Source organism: Nothobranchius furzeri, chromosome 12 (assembly GCF_043380555.1).
Source record: "Nothobranchius furzeri strain GRZ-AD chromosome 12, NfurGRZ-RIMD1, whole genome shotgun sequence".
Classification (NCBI taxonomy): domain Eukaryota; kingdom Metazoa; phylum Chordata; class Actinopteri; order Cyprinodontiformes; family Nothobranchiidae; genus Nothobranchius; species Nothobranchius furzeri.
The window spans coordinates 48365086-48379894 of NC_091752.1; positions in this window are offsets into that span (position 1 = coordinate 48365086).

A 14809-nucleotide genomic window follows, 5' to 3' on the forward strand; every position below is an offset into this window, starting at 1 on the left:
CAACCACTCTACATGTGTTTTGTGGATTTGGAGAAAGCGTTTGACCGCATCCCTTGGGGGGCCCTGTGAAGGGCCCTGTGGGGGGTACTCAGGGAGAATGGGGTACCAGGCCCTCTGATACATCTGTTACGTCCCTGTATGCTGAGTGTGAAGCAGCTGGGATGAGAATCAGCTCCTCTAAATCTGAGACCATGGTCTTGATTCGGAAAAGGGTAGAATGCCTTCTCCAGGTCAGGGATGAGGTCCTGCCCCAAGTGGAGGAGTTTAAGTATCTCGGGGTCTTGTTCACGAGTGGGGGAAAACTGGAGTGTGAGATCGATAGGCGGATTGGTACTGCATCTGCAGTGATGCGGGCGTTGTACTGGTCTGTCGTGGTGAAGAGAGAGCTGAGTCAGAAGGCGAAGCTCCCGATTTACCAGTCGATCTACGTTCCTACCCCCACCTATGGTCATGGGGTTTGGGAAGTGACCGAAAGAACGAGATAGAGGATACAAGCAACCGAAAGGCTGGGCTCTCCCTTAGAGATAGGGTGAGAAGCTCGACATTCGGGAGCAGCTCGGAGTAGACCCACTGCTCCTCCCCATCGAGAGGAGCCAGTTGAGGTGGCTCGGGCATCTGATCAGGATGCCTCCTGGACGCCTCCCTGGGGAGGTTTTCCGGGCACGTCCAACCGGGAGGAGACCTAAAGGTTGACCCAGGACATGGTGGAGGGACTATGTCTCTCACCTGGCCAGGGAACACCTTGGGAGTCCCCCGGAGGAGCTGGCCCAAGTGGCTGGGGAGAGGGAAGTCTGGGCCTCTCGCCTTAGGCTACTGCCCCAGCGACCCGACTCCGGATAAGCGGATGAAAATGGATGGATGGATGGAAAATGGGTCAAAGATAGGGCTGGGTGATACGGCCCAAAATCAATATCACAATAGATTGACGATTTCAACTTTATAACAATGAATGGACGATAACGACAGGTATGCGGAGAAAGAAAAGTTTTCCACTAGATGGGGCTGTCACATGTATTATGTTGAGACACATTTTTACGTGACTCACGGTGGTACAGCTTCTTAAAGAGACATGAACTTTGCCAATCTACACACATCTTTTCATTTTTTAATTATCATATTTATTGACATGGGAAATATTATCTCGATAAGAGTAGAAATTTTGATAATGATACATTTTCGATTTACTGCCCAGCCCTAGTCAAAGGTGAAAAGGGCGAGAAGCCCTCACTTCAGATTATGTCAGAAAACCAACAAATAACCTTTTGTTTTTCAAAAAATATTCACATTCCATTGTAGCCTCAGCAGGTCTACCACTGGCCCAACAGCTTTGTGTCTTGCCAATCATGGGGCTTTACGATTGCTCGTTGGCTAACCTCTATTGCACACTGGAAGCATCAGCGGAGTGGAATGGCAGTGGAACCTCGCTACTTAGAATATAATTCTTTATAGTCGATGGGTTGATCCAAACCGTCTGCGGCAATTTCTAGCCTGGCCGGCCATGCCAATGCTTCCTTATGTGTAGAATGGAAAGATTGCGAGTCTGGCAGGCCAGGCAAGACAATTTCCGATACGTCCCAGAAGCAGCTCGCTTCTAAAGATAGTAGGGGTGTGCTGATTCACCATTTAATAGATGCATCGCGATGTGAAACGTGCGGACTGAAAATGGATTCATAAACGCTCATAATCTATTATAAATAAATGCCGAAAAACAGCCGTGAAGCGTGGTAGGAACATAAGTTCTGTGTGCTGCCTGCACACTTCAGTGGGACGGACCAGTGGAAAAAACAAAACCGAAATGACGTAACCTTTTTTATTAACTTCAGCCACTGAGCACGACATTCAAGTACACTTGGCTGCAGCTTATAGTATGGGGTGGGGAATGGGCACAGGGCAGAACCCTACCATATATGGGAATGGCACCATTTAATTCCGTAACTGAAGGGGTTGCTATAGACAGCTTAAGTCTCCTCCCTTTCCGGTCGGTTCATGGGTTCCTGGAAGAACGAAAAACTGAATGCAAGTCAATGGGGCTGAAACGTGCATTTTTCTAACCCGCTTTGCCTTACGCACTGGATCACACATATGTTGTACTGCAATTTAAAAGAAAAGTAATGATGTGTGTTTCGACCACGCCTGTCACGTACTTTGAGATTTATCAGCTTGTAAAAGTTCATAATTAGCATGACTACGAATCGGACATCAGTACCTCGCATATATGATGTCACCTGGAATCCCCTCTCCCCTAACAAAGCTGCTACTTACCAAATGGCCAGATTTCTGGTGGTTCTTTCCTCCTGAAGGAAGGATTTGAGATTTTTTCTCTGTGTCTGGTTCGGTGACGACACTTTGGTGACGTACATTTGTAGTCCTGGACTTATTTTCACACAGAACCTAAAATAAGGTTTCCCTTCATTCGAAAAAATGAGCTTTCTTGGTATAAAAATGTGTCTTTAAAATTCATAGATATCATATGTGAAATCAATGGCACCTAACAAGCGCAATTAGAAAATTGCGTATTTAGCCCCATGGACTTGTATTCATTTTTTCGTTCTTCCGTGGACTGAGGGTCCAGAAGTAGATGGGCGTGACTTAGGCTCTACGTTTCCGGTATCTATCCATTTTTTTGTTTTGTAAGTTCACATGTAAAAACCTCCATGCCTGTCTCTCTGCTGCGGAGCGCACAAAGAAGTATAAATCAGGCTTAACTCTGCGCTTGGAGCTCTTATGGGCTGATCTCAGCTCGTTTCAGCTGGCTTTCTCTCCCCCACCAGGAGTGCCTATGTCTCATGAGGATTAGCCAATAGTGACTAGTGCCTCCATTAGCACCCCTGATGGGTTTACAGCATCCAATAATAGCCTCTAATAATTTCCTATTGTACTCACCTGGTACTTTGTTCTCACATACTTCTCACACCTCCCCTGTAGAGCGATTATTATTACTTTGCTGGGTTAGTTAGGTCAATAATTCACCTAATGGGCTGTTGTCAGGCAAACTCTGAGATTTTGTCACCAGCTTTGCAACAGATTGTGAATATTTCTTTCATCACTCCCTCATTTCTGTTGCTCATTTTTTCCTTCTGATGCCCACCAAGCATTCCAGCAGGAGGGGAGTGGTTTATCTGGGTTTTAGCAAATGGGTGTTGTTTCTGATGGTTCTGTCTGTACCAGTGAGTTGCAGATTACATCCAGATTTGCCTTTAACCCAATAGCAAGGCCTTAAAGGTCAAAGCCTATACAAAAGAGAATGATGGTTAGGTATTGTAACCCTAGATTCTATTAGTATAGGTATAGCCCTTTAAGGCAACAAACCTCACTGGTTCTAGTTGCAATAAGAGCTGTTTTATGGGGCTACACCCTTTTTATACTGGAATTTGGGTCCACCCAGTAGGATTTGCCAGCGAATGGGTAATTCAAAGAGAAATTACCCAATAGCAAGAATTTAATGGGCTAGGCCTATGCTCACAGAATCTGGGGTTAAAATACACAACCATCAATCTTGATAGACTGTGGATGTAGCTTACGGAGATATTAAAGCTGCAAGGGCAAATCTGGAAACCAGACTAGCTTAAAAGTTTTCTAATGCCTCTTAACAATGCATAACAACATGGTATAGCTATAAATATATTGTGGAGTTAAGAAATACCCGAAAAAATTAATGAAGTGCTTCGCTTGCATTTGTCGTAAAAACACGCAGTAACATGGCTCGAACGCAACCATTGGACCATCCAGTTGTCGGTCTTATTAAACCGCTGAACTTATTCACTCCCCTGAGTCTTCCATTCATTACATACTCGCATATTTATCAACAAAACACCACTGGTGTGACATTCGTGGCTCAATAATATCATAGAAGGAGAAACAGCTGGCTGCTACCACTTCAAATTTAAATGTATAATTTTTACTGTTAATATCTGGAAACATCCATCAAAATGTTGTTGAAAATGAATTAAATGATGCCCAGATGTTGAAAAATATTGGCGGCTTCGTAACATATAATAATGAAAATTAAGACATGGGTGCGGGTCTAAGTCTCGACGACGCCACATTAAATGCTGTTTTTCCTTCTATGGGAGCCCGTGAGGACAAAACACATTTGCTAGTTTGTAACAAATGGTTACAAAAGTTTTGCCATTCATAAACTTTTTTTAAACATTTACCTCTTCACTTGTTGCCAGTGATGAAAGGGAGTCTGTTTTTTGACCCTAACGGGCATCCGTTGGTAAGGTCTTACTCGAACACAAAAATGCTGCTTGCTTGCAATGATTTTTAAGGTCTTTAATGGTGTTAGACACAGAAGTATTCTGTCTACTCTTCTTTTTACTGTCTACATGGATGACCTGTCAAAGCGGCTTAATGACTGCAGAACTGGATGTGTGGTTGGTGGGACAATAATAAACCACTTCATGTATGCAGATGATTCGGTGATCTTCTGCCCATACAGTGCTGGCTTTCAGCAGTTACTGACGGTCTGCTCTCAGTATGTGTCAGAGCTTGACATCAATTTTAATGCCAACAAGAGCCGTATTTTAATTGTGAAAAGTAAGGAGGACAGTAAGCCAGTTTTTCCAGATTTCCTTTTATCCGGTGATGTTCTAAATGTGATTAAATATTTGGGACATCACATTTCTGCTGACCTGACAGACGATGTGGACATTTACAGACAGTGCCGTCTATTGTACGTGCAGGCAAACTCACTGATACATAGATTTGGAATGTGTTCTGCACTGTTTAATGAATACTGTACCCCATTTGTACACTGCCCACCTATGGAGGTGCTGCAAGCAAAGCAGTGTAAGGAAACTCACTGTTGCATATACTGATGGGTTAAGGACAATGCTTAGAATGCCAAGATGGTGCAGTGCAAGCACAATGTTTGTTAGTGTGGGTGTACCTACAAACCCTGCAATGAGACGGAGTCTCATGTACAGTTGTATGTGTAGACTAAGGGACTCTAAGAACAGTATAATCCAGTCCCTGACAAACCCCACACAGAGTTCTGTCATGTTTTATTCTAACATGTACAATAATTGGTGTTTTAACCTTTATGTGAGCCTAAAATAGCTTGCATGTATTTGACCTATTTTACTTATTTATTTTTTTACTAGCTGTTATGGAGCTTCTTGTGTCTTTAATAAAGTGATATTGATTGATTGATTGATTGATTGATTGATTTAGGTATGTACTGCCCCCCATTGCCAGGAAAAATACTCACTGTCACTTTAAGATCAACTACCAGGGTGCAGGGTGATGACCCGCACTTGTTTAGTGGCTTTTCAGAGTTAGAGGACTCCGACATTGCAGGTTTCCGGTTTCGGCAGAAGCGCCACAGAAACCCAAGGAGAGGGGTGAGTGTTCCATGACTACGTGTGTTCAAAACCAAGCTGGTTGGCAGATTCGCCATGGAAGCTTTATGAAAAACTGGGGAGGGAGTAGATGGAGCCTCAGAATTGTGTTAGATGATCAGGGGGCACTAAGGTAAACCTAAAGGCGAGTATGACTTTACGATAACCTACAAAAAAAGAGTTGAGAGAAGAATTATTTTCCTAACAGTTTGGAGTTGGAGTGTGGATGGGAGACACATGACCAAATGGTGGAGATATGAGCGGGTAAGTAGAAGGCAGGAGGTTGCTCTATCGAGACTTGCTTAATAGAGCATTATTAGGTGTAACACGTGGTTAGTTTATAATATAACAATAACTAAAGGAAATGTTCCGCTTTAAACCCATAAACAATAGATAGATAGATAATCTTTATTGACAGACTCTTAGGTCCAGATAAAATATATATAAAACAACAAAACATTAAAAACAATTAATGAAACAAAATAGGTAAAAACAAATAGAACAAATAAAAAAGATAAAAGCATAAAATTAAATAAAAATCTAAATCTAGTACCTGGTAGAGATGATTTGCAATTATTAATTGTTTTTACATCTTTCAAAAAAACCTTTGACATCATTACTCATACATTTTCTGGCCACAGAATCTGCCCTCATGATCTGCTCATTTTTGATATAAAATGAACAGCATACTTATATCTGGCATTTGCACGTTTTTCTGTTCAAATTCCAGACCTTGCTTAGGTCTCCCAATCATATCCCAAAGTTTAAAAGCTACCCGTGGCAACATGTTCCTTCCAGCCAGGCCTGATATGAGGTTTCTGCTTATGCTTACCTTTCACATGAAATGGTCTACCACTTTCATACAAAGCATCCACTAAATCATCATACATAGGGCAGAGTTCACTTTTATGTTTGAGATTCTTACAATTGACATCTTTACACAGGATAGCCTCTTTAGCCACAGAGATATTGTTTAGGTATTGATCTGTATTATTACTATAAGACAATATGTCTTTGTCACTAAATGTTTCCCATTCTAATTTTATATTATTATCATTATTGACGTAATTAACTCCCATTGTATCAGGCAGTTGTTCCACATTTATAGAGAAAGCAAAAGGTATATGATCTGACACAGCTACCCCATATTTTATAGTCATGCTATCCAAAGCTGCATGTCCATCAGCTGTACTAATACAATGATCCAGCCATGATGTATTATGCCAAGCCTCACTAATATATGTGTAACTGTCTTTTGGCAACAACACTTTGCTAGATAGAACAAGATCATTGTCTTCACACAACTGTGTTAAGTGTTTAGCAAACTGAGATTTTTATCTGACAATATTTCAAATATCACTTCAAATAGACTACAAATTCAGGTTTCACTTTTTTCAACCATTTCAGTTTAAGGTCAGCAAATTAAAGGTGTGGAAGACTGAAAAGCCATTTTTTAAATCTTATTTCGGAATATATTCAGTCACTTAATGCAGGCTGAACATTTTTAAAAGTCTCCTACACCTATCTCCTGCATTAGCTTCTGATAGAAAATTGACAGAAAAACACTAGGATCAGAAAAGTCTGACAGATCTGCCTCACACGGTCACTTAACATTTGTGGACTCACCCATCTTGACCCATGACGGGAAAGGTTGTTGTTGGTTTAGTGTCCAAGGAAACAGTAGAGCTAGCAGAAGCTAACTGTTAGCATTAGCAACTCCACCACACAGCAGAACTCCTCCTGGCTTGTTTTTTGTGTTTGTGTTTTTTGTGTCAACGTTGCAAGTCAGTGGTAAAGTCCTCCGAGAATGACATACAAGGCATTCATTCCTACTACAGACCAATGAAAAGGCACTGATTAAATGAGTGTTCCACACCTTTAATGAGTTGCAAATTGTTCACATCTAAATAAACTTGTTTCTAGGCAGTTCATCATTACAAAAAAGTAATATGCATCAATTTATTTATGAACAGGGATTTTAACACTATAGTTTATGTTCAACTCAATGAATGAACATGCATATCCTTAAAAATCAGTTTTCATCTGGTTATTATGGCGGAATAAGTAATTCATCCATTCATATGTATACTGTAGTCTTTTCACGTCAACAAAACACTGAAATTGTTTCACCTTTTGCCGTTTCTCCTCTTCATCCAAATTTGCCTACTTGTCGCTCTGTATTTGTCTCAGTCTCCCTTGTCTCATTCTCTCAGCCTCACAGCGTGACACTCTGGATGGGTTGAGACAGGCAAACGAGTGATGAGATGAAAATCAGATGTGATGAAAGCTGATGGAGCCAACAGCAAACTCATTTACAGACAATCTCCCTTTTCAGAGAAAGCCACGCTTTATCAGTATTTCCTGGAATCTGGCAGGTTACAAAATTTTATCTGAAAACTAAAAAACCTGAGGCTGGTTAAAAGAGCAATTTGTAATGAAACAGACGGATGGAGTGAGGGTGGGAGTTTAACACTAGGAAATGACTTTTTATATATCAACAAATGATCACTTTTCATTTGAGAAATCTGATCGAACTGATCAATTCTTTGTTTAACAAGCCGTTACTGATACATCAAAACTGTCAAAAACAAAAATATCAATTCATTTTCCATTTTGAAAAGTCTTGATGTTTCTCACCATTCAAATCCATTTTTACTGATCTAGTTATAGAAGAAAGAAATTCTCTGTTGTAATAACTTTTGAAAATCTCCCTCGGGATGAATTTAAAAAGTCTTTTTAAAATCACGTTATAAGGCCAAATTTCCGATCACGTGATCAGATCGGAGCATCCCTGGTTTTCACGGTGCATTACTTTCTGCTGTTACAGGAAGCTGGAAAATCAGACTCTCCCTCTCAAAAACAATGCTGTGTGAGAGAAAACGAGTGACAGCAAAAGACGACCACAGCCATAAATAACATTGGCCATTTAAGCACCATGCAAAGAAAATTAAAACGGACCAAATTTGCCAATGAACAGCGCTGTCAGCAAACAACTAAGGATCCTGCAACCAACAACCCACCCCCACTTTTTAACCCCGGATGTGTAAAAAATGTTTGTGGACTTCACCTCTGCCTTCAACACAATCCTCCCAGACCTCCTCCAAGTTAAACTGTCTCAGATGAATGTGCCTGACCCCATCTGCAGGTGGATCACTGACTTCCTGATGGACAGGACGCAGCAAGTGAGACTGGGGAAAAATGTCTTGACACCACTGTCATTGGACGGGGATGAGTCTGCCTACAGAATGGAGATCTTACCGCTGGTGTCCTGGTGCAGACACAACAACCTGGTGCTTAATATCCAGAAGACAGCGGAGGTTGTTGTGGACTTTAGGAAGTACACAGCCCCCCATCCCCCAATAACCCTGTCTGACAATCCCTTCATGATGGTGGACTCATGTCGCTTCCTGAGCACCACCATCATCTCCATCATAAGAAAGTCCCAGCTGAAGATGCACTTCCTGAAGCAGCTGAAGAAATTCAACCTGTCAGTACAGTTGATGAGGCAGTTCTACACCACAGTCATCGAGTCCATCCTCACCTCTTCAATAATAATAATAATAATACATTTTATTTATAATGTGCTTTACATTACAGAAGTAATCTCAAAGTGCTACAGAGTATAGTTAAAATTTCAGGATACTATCAAGTATGGAAAATAAAAACAGTCCCCAGAAGTAGATAAAACCCATCTAAAAAGTCATTACAGTAGATGCAAACAAAAAGTAAAAACAACACAATAAAGTAAAACACTCAATAGGTCATTGTGCACTAGAAAGCCTTATTAAACAAAAAGGTCTTGAGGCCTTTTTTGAAAAGCTCCACAGATTGTGTGGCCCTTAGAAACTCTGGGAGAGAATTCCAAAATTGAGGGGCCACTGCCTTGAAGGACCTGTCTCCCATAGTGGAGAGTTTAGTCAGTGGTTGGTGCAGGCGGTGTGAAGAGGTGGTAGAGCGGAGGGTTCTTGTGGAAGTGTGTGGGATGAGAAGTTCGCTCAGATAGGCAGGAGCAGTTCCATGGATGCACTGGTGAGTAAGAAGGCCAGTTTTGTACTGAACTCGATATTGGATGGGCAGCCAATGACGTGATCTCAGAACTGGAGTGATATGATCGTATTTGCGTCTCCTCATCAGGACTCGGGCAGCTGAGTTCTGGATGTGCTGGAGCTTTTGTATGCTCTTGCCAGGGGCCCCAATGAGGAGGGCATTGCAATAGTCCAACCTGGAGGAGATAAATGCATGGACCAACTTCTCTGCATCTGGCTGGGAAAGAGAGGGACGGAGTTTAGCAATGTTTTTGAGGTGGAGAAAAGAGGCCTTGCAGAGGTGGCGGATGTGGGTGTCAAATGTAAGATTTGAATCTAGTCTGATACCAAGATTTGTTACACTAGAGGAAAGGGGAATGTCATGACCGAAAATCTAAATACTGCTAAGGGAGTGAGACTGTGTTTGATGTGGAGTGCCGATAATGATAGCTTGAGTTTTATTACTGTTCACCGTGTGGTATGCCACCATCAGGGACATGAAAAGATTGCTGCGTGTCGTGCGAAGAAGGTCATTGGCTGCCAACTCCCCTCTATACAGGACCTGTACACCTCCAGGGCATTGAGGCATGCAGGTCGGATCACAGCAGACCCGTCTCACCCTGGACAGAGTCTCTTTGACTCACCCCATCTGGCAGGAGGCTCCGATCCATTCGGACCAGAACCTCTCGCAACAAAAACAGTTTTTTCCTCTCTGCAGTCGGACTCATGAATGTCAGTCGCAGAACTGCCCACTCCAGCTGCTTTGTTCCAGTCACATGACCAAGTGTTGTGTTTGCACCTGAACTGACCCACTCTGACCACTACCTACACTGACTTGTATAAAGTAGCTTCTTCTCTAATTGTTGTCGCCCCATATTATTATTTCATTGTGTTTATTTCTTAATTTTAATTTTTGCTTATCATTTATTTTTTCTGGCACCAAGTGTCATGTTTTGTGTCACTGTAGTCCCCAGCCCCGTCCAGGTTTCCCTCATGTTCCCCCTAGGCACTCACTACTTATTCAGTTCATTTTAAGATCCCCTGTATCATTTCTCATCTTCCTTTGGTTCTGGTCTCTTTAAGTTCCTATATCTAACCCAGAGTGTTACTAGTTTCAGGTTTAACAGTTCACCTTTCTTTAATTTTCAGTATGTTTAGATTATCTAAGTTGTATCTCCCTTTAGTTCATTTTGTTTCCTTCCCCATTTAGATCTGGTTTCCTCCCCTATCCCGTTCTGCTCCTCCTCTCAGTTTATTAGTCTCACCTGCACACAATTCCCTAATCACTCAGTCCATGTGTGTATATAACCCTGTTTTGTCTCTCATTGTTTGTCGGTCCATTGTCTTGTCAGCTTTGTTCATGTTTCCCTCCTGTGCTGGTTCCTGCTCATAAGTTTGAGCTTTTGTTTTGATTTTCAATGTTTTGTATTTCAGGCTTAGATTCCAACCCTTTGGATTTTCGCAACTCATCCTAAATAAAGGATTCTTATATTTTGCAACCACTCCTGCCTGTGTAGCTCTGGGTTCTTGCATTTTGGGTCCAAACCTCCTACCCTCAACGTGACACCAAGTACCGCAGCGATTTCCTAATGTTGTGATTCTCGCACATATGGCAATAAAACCTTCTGACTCTGAAAATAGTTTACACAACAGATCCTGGGTCAGTACGGAGTTCTACAAAAAAACTGCAGGCATGACAGTCACAAATATCTTGTTACCAGAAAGCTGCATTGTCGATGAGAAAAGAGTAGATAACAGTCCAAGACCTTAGTACTCATCACCAAAGCATAATCATAATGTAGCAAGGGATATTACTTTGGCTGACTGGTTAGCGCTCATGACTCTCTGACCTGGGAGTCTGGGGATCGAATCCCGCCTGGGCCCTTGTTTCTCCACCATGCCACATTTGGCATTGTTGGCAGTATCCATGTGGTACTGTGAGGTAGGTCCATGGATTTGAAGTTTATGACACCCTGCGTGGGAGCACGGGAATGTGCTTGTGGAAAGAGGGGGGAAGATGTGACAGGGTGAGTGTCACTGTATCCTGATTGATCATGCACCCTGGCCACTTGGCCATGGGGATGTCCCTTTGGCTGACTGGTTAGCGCTCATGACTCTCACCCAAAAGTCTGGGGATCGAATCCCGTCCGGGCCCTTGTTTCTCCACTTTGCCATATTAAGCTTGCCCTACTGGGTGTTTTTTGTAATCAACACCTTACTTTTGCCATACTTGTATTACTTTTTGTGCATGTTCTGCTTCTTCAAGATGTTGAAGGAATTCCTCTTTGTGGCCTAAGGATCATGCTTTTGCTTTTTACAGATGACGTGGACCTGTTGGCTTTAACAGACCCAACCTTTCAAAACTGAGACAGCGGGCTTTCAACGGAAAAGGGTACAATACAGTCTCCCGGTCTGGGACAAGGTCCTTTCCCAAGTAGAGAATTTTGTTTCTCGGAGTCTTGTTTTATGAATGAGAGTAAAATGTTGCGAGAGATTAAAAGGCAGATTGGTGCTGCATCCACAATGAGCTAAGCAAGCAGGTGGAGCTCTCAACTGAGCAGTCGATCTACATTCCAGCCTTCATCCATAGTCAAGAGCTTGGAGTAGTAACCATAAAAACAAGGTTGCATATACAAGCGGAATAAATTACTTTTCTCTGCATGGTGTCTGGGCTTTCCCTTAGAGATAGGGTAAGAAGTGTGGTCATCCATGAGGAACTCAAAGTAGATCTGCGGCTCTTCCTCATTGGGAAAACCCAGTTTATGTTGTTTGGGCGTCTGGTTAGGATAGCATGTCCAACTAGTAGGGGACATAAGAGAAGACCCAGGACACACAGGAGCAGCAGGAAGAGGAGGGTGAGAAAGGGGAGAAAAAAAACAGTATACAGAAAGGTGAGGACAGTATGGCAAGCCAAATGAGCATTTATTCTGATATCAGGATATCAGCCAGAATTGTCATGAACATGTAAGCCATTTCTGTCCACTAGTTAACTAGTTAGACATGTTTGTGTCAACTAGTTAAATATCGAGGGTGAAAATGTGCCCACTAGTTAACTAGTGACAGCAGAAATGCGCACTAGTTAACTAGTGAACACATTTAGGCTTCAGTAGTTAACTAGTTGACACAAAAACTGCTCACTAGTTAACTAGTAAAAGCAGAAATGCATAGCAGTCAGCTACTTGAAGGTATTTGTCTCACTAGTTAACTAGTGAGGGTCAAAATGTGCACACTAGTTAACTAGTGGGAGACATAAATGCGCACTAGTTAACTAGTGAACATATTTTGGCTTCACTAGTTAACTAGTTGACACATAAATGGCTCACTAGTTAACTAGTAAAGACCAAAATGCATACCAGTCAGCTAGTTGAAGGTTTTTGTGTCTCACTAGTTAACTAGTGATGGCCAAAATGTGCACACTAGTTAACTTGTGGTAGACATAAATGTGCACTAGTTAACTAGTGAACACATTTTGGCTTCACTAGTTAACTAGTTGTCACATAAATGGCTCACTAGTTAACTAGTAAAGGCCAAAGTGCATACCAGTCAGCTAGTTGAAGGTTTTTTGTGTCTCACTAGTTAACTATTGATGGCCAAAATGTGCACACTAGTTAACTAGTGAAGGCTTAACTCCTAACTAGTTAACTAGTTGGAGTAGGTCAGTGCCACTAGTTAACTAGTGAACCATTAATGGCTCACTAGCTAGCTAGTTGATGGCAGCAGGCTCACTAGTTACCTAGTTGATGCATCCATTGTCCAAACTAGTTAACTAGTGAGGACATAAATGTATACTAGTAAACTAGTTCAAGTCTACATTCACACTAGCTAGCTAGTTGCGCAGAACTCTAATTAGGAGGCGGAGAATTTCTCAAATTAAGACTCTCTATTGGCTCCCTGTGTCAAAATAAAATATGACAACCAATCACAGTGCGGAATTTCGTAAAATCCCACCCCAAACATTTGCATGCGGCACACAAGTTAACATGCTGGCCAGAGGAACCTCAGCTAGTGAACTAGTAGTGGCTTCAGTGTGACACTTACATGTAAACTTGTGAAGGCAGAACTGCTCACTAGTTAACTAGAGAGGGTACAAATGTCCACTAGTTAACTAGTGAGGTGCAAAATAAGTGTCACTAGTTCACTAGTGGGCCCCAAATCGCCCACAAGTTAACTAGTAAGGTGCGGATATGCTCACTAGTTAACTAGTGAGGTGCAGATTTGCTCACTAGTTAACTAGTGCGCCCTAAAGCGCCCACTAGTTAACTAGTAAGGTGCAAAAAAGCATCACTAGTTAACTTGTAAAGTGCAGATATGCTCACTAGTTAACTAGTGGGCCCCAAAATGTCAACAAGTTAACTTGTAGGGTGCGGATTTGCTCACTAGTTAACTAGTGAGGCACAGATATGCTCACTAGTTAACTAGTGATGTGCGGATTTGCTCACTAGTTAACTAGTGAGGTGCAGATTTGCTCACTAGTTAACTAGTGTGCCCTAAAGCGCCCACTAGTTAACTAGTAAGGTGCAAAAAAGCATCACTAGTTAACTTGTAAAGTGCAGATATGCTCACTAGTTAACTAGTGGGCCCCAAAACGCCAACTAGTTAACTAGTAGGGTGCGGATTTGCTCACTAGTTAACTAGTGAGGCACAGATATGCTCACTAGTTAACTAGTGAAGTGCGGATTTGCTTACTAGCTAACTAGTGAGGCGCGGATTTGCTCACTAGTTAACTAGTGAAGTGCGGATTTGCTCACTAGTTAACTAGTGAGGTGCGGATTTGCTCACTAGTTAACTAGTGAGGTGCGGATTTGCTCACTAGTTAACTAGTGAGGTGCGGATTTGCTCACTAGTTAACTAGTGAGGTGCAGATATGCTCACTAGTTAACTAGTGAGGTGCAGATATGCTCACTAGTTAACTAGTGCGCACAAGACGCACACTAGTTGCTGTTTTTGGAGCAATCTAGTTTACTTGTTATGTAAAAATGTGTTCTTACTAGTTAACTAGTGACAAATTTACCTTCACTAGTTAACATATTTGGCCTTTCTAGTTCACTTGTAATGGGACAGGAAGCACTCACTAGTTAACTAGTGAGCATATCTGCATTATAATTTTTTCTCACTAGCTTATAGAGGGCAAACTGAGCCTTACATGTTAAGTAGTGAACACAAAACACTGTCACTAGTTAACTAGCTGCAGAAAAATGCCCCTAAAACTAGTAAAGTTGTGGAATTTGAATAAATACACACTTGGCTGGCATTCTGTGTAACATGTTAACTAGTTCGACCGCTGTACTGCTCACTAGTTAGCTAGTGAGCAAATCCGGCCTTTACATGCAAATGAAGAAATGCAGAACAGCAATGTGATTGGTCCATTTAGGACTGAGAAACAGAGAAAGTATGGCGGACTCTGTTCAGGCTGTTCTAAGAGAAAATTTGATAAACTAAGAT